This window comes from Humulus lupulus, chromosome 6 (genome assembly GCF_963169125.1).
Source record: "Humulus lupulus chromosome 6, drHumLupu1.1, whole genome shotgun sequence".
Taxonomy (NCBI): Eukaryota; Viridiplantae; Streptophyta; class Magnoliopsida; order Rosales; family Cannabaceae; genus Humulus; species Humulus lupulus.
In genome coordinates this window covers 74393935-74399423 of record NC_084798.1, presented here as the reverse complement: position 1 = coordinate 74399423, position 5489 = coordinate 74393935, and the positions used below count along the sequence as shown (strand labels likewise).

The 5489-nt window shown below is 34.5% G+C and overlaps 1 non-coding gene across 1 annotated transcript; it reads left to right on the top strand.

Annotated features, from left to right (window-relative positions):
* The first annotated feature begins 243 nt into the window (after positions 1–243).
* Positions 244–350, top strand: LOC133787362 (small nucleolar RNA R71). Its single transcript, XR_009872389.1, has one exon. It is a non-coding gene; the product is annotated as a small nucleolar RNA R71 (small nucleolar RNA).
* The last annotated feature ends 5139 nt before the right edge of the window (positions 351–5489 follow it).

Sequence of the window (5489 nt, the reverse complement as noted above, 5' to 3'; positions counted from 1 at the left end):
AGAGAGGCTACTTGCGCTGTTAGAGCAGTTATTGCATCCAGCTCATGCACCCCAGCTACCTTTCTAACTCCTGATGATCTTTCCTCAGACCATTGATGATTGTTTGTGGCCATGTCCTCTAGCAGTTCATAAGCACCAGTTGCGCTCTTGCTCATAAAAGTGCCACCTGCTGCAGCATCAATAATGGTTCTGGTTGTAGGACATAAACCATTGTAGAAATTCTGTACTAGCATCCACTGTTCAATGCCATGATGAGGACATCTTCTCAGGAGTTCCTTAAACCGTTCCCAAGCTTCATACAGTGACTCTCCGTCATTCTGGCAAAAGTTATTTATCTCTTTCCTCAATTTAGCAGCTTTGGACGGAGGGAAGAATTTGGACAAAAATTTCTGAGCTAGATCTTGCCAGGTGACAATAGAGTTTGGCTGCAGAGAGTTCAGCCAACTTTTAGCTCTGTCCCTTAGTGAAAATGGGAAGAGCCTAAGCTTGATTGCGTCATCACTCACCCCATTATATTTGAAGGTTCCGCACAACTCCAGAAAGTTGGACAAATGGGTGTGAGGATCTTCAGAGGGCAACCCATTGAATTGCACAGAGGACTGCACCATTTGTAAAATAGCAGGCTTGATTTCAAAGTTTTTGGCCTCTACAGCTGGTGGGCGTATACTATTTTGTACTCCCGTCAGAGTGGGTAGCACATAATCTCTCAGGCTCCTCTCAGCATTGGTCTGAGCCTGAACCCCTTGTACAACTCCTGGTTTTAGAACATTCCTGCCATCCCCGTCATTCTGTGCCATCTTCACAGAATTCTGGGCCTCTCTCTTGTTCTTTCTGATTTGATTGCAAGACTTTTCAATCTCGGGATTAAGAGGAACAAGTGTGTCTTTTCCTTTTCTGCCACGCATATACCAAAAATCACCTGAGATAGACAAATTAAGCAACTAAACAGATTAGAAACAAGAAAAATTAAAATCAAATTAGAATAAAAATTAATTAGACTGATATTGATAATTATTTTCAGTCCCCGGCAACGGCGCCAAAAACTTGTTGCGATATTTTATGCTGTGCAAGTGCACACAGTCGCAGTTCGTAATAAAATGGTAAAAACCAAGTATCGTCCTCAAGGACTGATTTATCAATTACCAATCAATTAATCCTTTAATTTTATTTGATTAAACAATTATCAGAGATTTTAAACTAAGAAAAATACTAACGAAGCACAATGAAGAATTAAACAAATTAACAAAGAAAATACAATTAGGACAATTATGCTCCTCTATTTTTCCACCCTGTTATTTCCTAATGCAAGCATCTATATCCCCTTCTCCCTATGCAAGAATAAGTTGCAACAACAATTCATAATCTGGTCAAGACTTATGAAATTCAATCTGAATGACAACTTCCTATATTTCTATGGTAAGTTGAATCATGTAGAGGGCATTAGCCACACAACTCAGAAAATAAGCAAATAATCTAGATACTTTCGTTCTAAATTAAATTTGCATCCAAACAATCAAAGCATATCAAATTTCACTTTTCAGATTTTAATTTGATTCATAAAATAGCAATTAGAGGTGATCAATCAATAATCGCACAATTAACATAGATTGCAAGGAATTGAAAGAGATGAAGAAGAATATCAATTTTGCATTAAACCATAACAAGGGTTTCCAAAAGATTCACATAAAAGCCCTAAAAGAAAATTTAGCCTATGATATTCATTCTAGCCATATAATAGTTCAATTACAAACATGAAAATTAACAGAAAAAGATGAAAAACTCAGGGACGAATCCTCCAATATGGTGTTCTTACTCCAGCCGTCGTTATCCCCTTTTTCCTTCTCTCAGTCGCCTATATGATTCCCAAAAAACCCTACTGAAAGTTCCCTCTGGAAAAGACTGAATTGCCCATAAAAAATAACCAGTTATGCCAGAAATCGCGAAACCAGCGCTGTAGCGCTACCCTTGTAGCGCTAAACTCAGAGCCGAAATGGGGGAAAATCTGGGCACCAGCGCTGTAGCGCTCTTTTGGTAGCGCTGTAGCGCTAAAGTCAGGAACCAACTTCCTGAAAACTGCGTCCAAGCGCTGTAGCGCTGATGTTGTAGCGCTGTAGCGCTAAAGTCAGTGCCGAGCCTCTTCAAGATTTCTTCCTAGCGCTACAGCGCTCCCAAGGTAGTGCTGTAGCGCTACTTACAGAACCAACAAAAGTCACAAATCCGTCTCGATTTCATTCCATTTTTGCTCCTTTCCAATATTTGCATCACTTAACATTAATCACCCTGAAACAAGAACAAACGAGCATAATTCCGAACTAAAATAATCCTAACTAATGAAAAATAGCCTAAAAACTAGGACCATAAACGAGCCTAAAACTCGTTTATCAATAACTAAACAAAAGTACCTTACACTAATGATACTTCCATTTGATTCATCTTCTAAAAAGTTAGACAATTGAAAAAACTTACCAATACAAAAAAACTAATAACAAAACCAAGTCATAAAATGTCACAAAACCAAAACAATCCAGAGAATGACACAAGATATATCACATAATAAAAAATATTGTAATAAGAGAATAACACCAACAAGATAATTATAATCATCTTATCAATAGAATGTATTTTAGAATATCAACAATCAAATAAATCACAACATCTGAAGGGATAAAATGAAGCTTCAACTGGAAGACTTAGTAGAAAAAAGCCCAATTTATGAACATATGTGGCTAAAATAATCAATAATAGAATGACTCTAAGTGTCCTATAATCAACGAATGAAGAAAGATCCAAGGTAAAAAAGAATCACCTCAAATACAAGCACAATAGGGCCAAAAAATAAATATAAAAAACCTATCTCAACCTTAAAAGTACTTACAACTAGCAAAAGAAATATTACAGAATAAATTAAAACACACAAGATCCAATCATAATAAGCACAATCATAGAAGAAACTATAAAAGCAAGAACCAAAAGGAAAGGTTTCTAACAATCTAAAATGTTGCCACCTATCACTGATCTAAAGATCGTTCCCACTAACCTTCTCAATTACGAGGACATAAGCACTTGCAGTGATTAAAACGTTAGTCAAAGACCTTGTTCCAATCCAAATTCTAATTCCAAATTACCTTCTTTAACCCCAATTGCTATGCAAAGCTACTCGCTAACCTCCGAGTTCAACAAGTAGTGTTGTAAACATACACAAAAGACCAAAATCCAGGGCATCAGAAAAATGATTATATGTCAGCGTCTACTACAGAAATCATATACACAATGCTTGACAAAATGTCTCAACCAATTTCTACGAGTTAGTACCCAAATTCAATCAAACCCATTTCCAAAAATAAAGAGAAAATGTGATTTTGAGCCACACACTACACAAACCTTGCAATATAAGTGCAAAATATAAGCATACAGAGAAAATATAAGTGCAGTGAGAAACCTGGGCATGAGATATTTTCTTAGGAAGCGACCTTTAGACTTGAGAGAAATTTCTTGTTCTGGAGCAGGCTTTAATGTAGGGACAAGAGGGTCTTTGAGAGGGAGAAGAGTTATTGGGAAATGGAAGTGAAGGTCTTAGCCTCTGTTTTGTTGTCGTTTGGAGATTTGATTTGGACAAAAAATAGTGGGGTTTTACCGAGAAAAGAAGAAGAAGAAAAAGTCGCTTTAATTTGGAACAAAACCAGTCGGGTTTCATTATCGTTTGGAGCTTTGATTTGGACCACAACCACATCCAGGTTTTGCCGAGAAGAAGAGAAGAAGAAAACTGGGTCTAATTTTGTAGAGAAGTGGAGAAGACGAAGAGGGGTATTTAGTTTAGAAATCGTAAAAGAGAAAATAAAAAGAATTTATTAACATAAAAATTAAAAAAGAAAATACAGTAATGTGAAACAAAAAAGAATACTATATAAATGAAAAAAAAAAAGTTAAAATTATTGTATGTACGGTGATTTATCTTTTATTTAGTGGGAGTAAATAAATATGGTAAAACAAAATAATTTTGAATTATTATATTTACTTAATAAATAATAATGTGATAATAATGAATTAAAATTTGAATTTTTGGTTGTCATCTTCTTTTCCCTATAAAGATGATATCTTAGTTATTTGGATTTAATTTATTTAATTAAATAAAAGTTGAAAAATTAAATCCCACAAATTAGGGGAGTGCTACACGCATGGAGCAGTCCCAGGATTACACCATGCATGTACCAATACTGACTTAGTCAATTTTTTTTATTTTTTATTTTTTAATAAATTAATAAATCAATTATATAAGAAAAAATTTGACTTTGTCTTAATTGGTTTTCACCATCATCATCATCATTATTATTATTATTATTATTATTATTATTATTATTATTATTATTATTATTATGTGATAATAATATATAACTATTCTATATAAGAATAGTATTCTATTCCTGATAGATGGTTAATGAAATTCTCAATTAATTTTTTCTCCTCACACTCTCAAATCAAAAGAAAGAAAAATAAGCTTTTCTCTCTAGCCTAAAATCCAAGATCTTATGAGTTAAGAACATCTTGTGATTCAGAAAATCAATCATTGTTCTCTATGTGCCCACACACATCTTGAGGTGTAGAGAACGTCTCGAAAGATCGTGGTTTGAGTATTCAAAGCAAGGATAGGAAGATCGTTGATTTTTTGAAAAGATTCAAGGACACTTGATAGGCTACAAGAGGTAGGTCATTTAATCTTAGTTTTATACATATATTTATATATATATTGTTTGTTGATTAACATATTGTATATTGATGTATCTGCATATAAAAGAGTTTATATGAAATTTTTTGTTATATGCCTATGTCACCATTCCCCAATTTTTGTTGTGCACTAGGAACTGTTCATAATAGGCGATACATCGCCACCCTCTCTGTTTTTGGACCCCTCCAAATGGCCTAAAATTTCTCAAAATGCTACCAAAATTTTTGGGGACCCTTAGATACCTCCATGCATCACTTTGGACCTAAAAACACATTTTTAAAGTGCCTTCAATTGAAATTCAAATTTCACATCTTCACTATGTGAAATTCACGAAGTGTTTACACCTTGCTTGTATTTTAACACTTATCTTTTTGTATTTAACCAATCATAACATTATTTACTCTTGCAAGGTTAACAAACTTGGAGATAACTTCATCTAATCATTTCCCATTATTGTTGGATACCCATTATTGCGTGCCTACCCCAGGAAGGAAACACTTTAAATTTGAGAATTCATGGATTTGTGAGCCTATCTGTGAGCAGATAATCAGGGAGAGCCTGATCAACAAAAGAATCGAAATACCTTGTTATGTTTAGCTGATATAACTTGTTAGGAAGCTTGTGTTAATCAGGGTCTACAAAGGAAATTAAGTCATTGTAGTGAATTACTAATGCAGTGGGGTAAGGAGGTCACAGGTAATTTCAAGCAGCGTATAAGTAGAAGTAAAAGGATCCTTAGAAGACTAAAGAGTAGAAGAGATAAGGG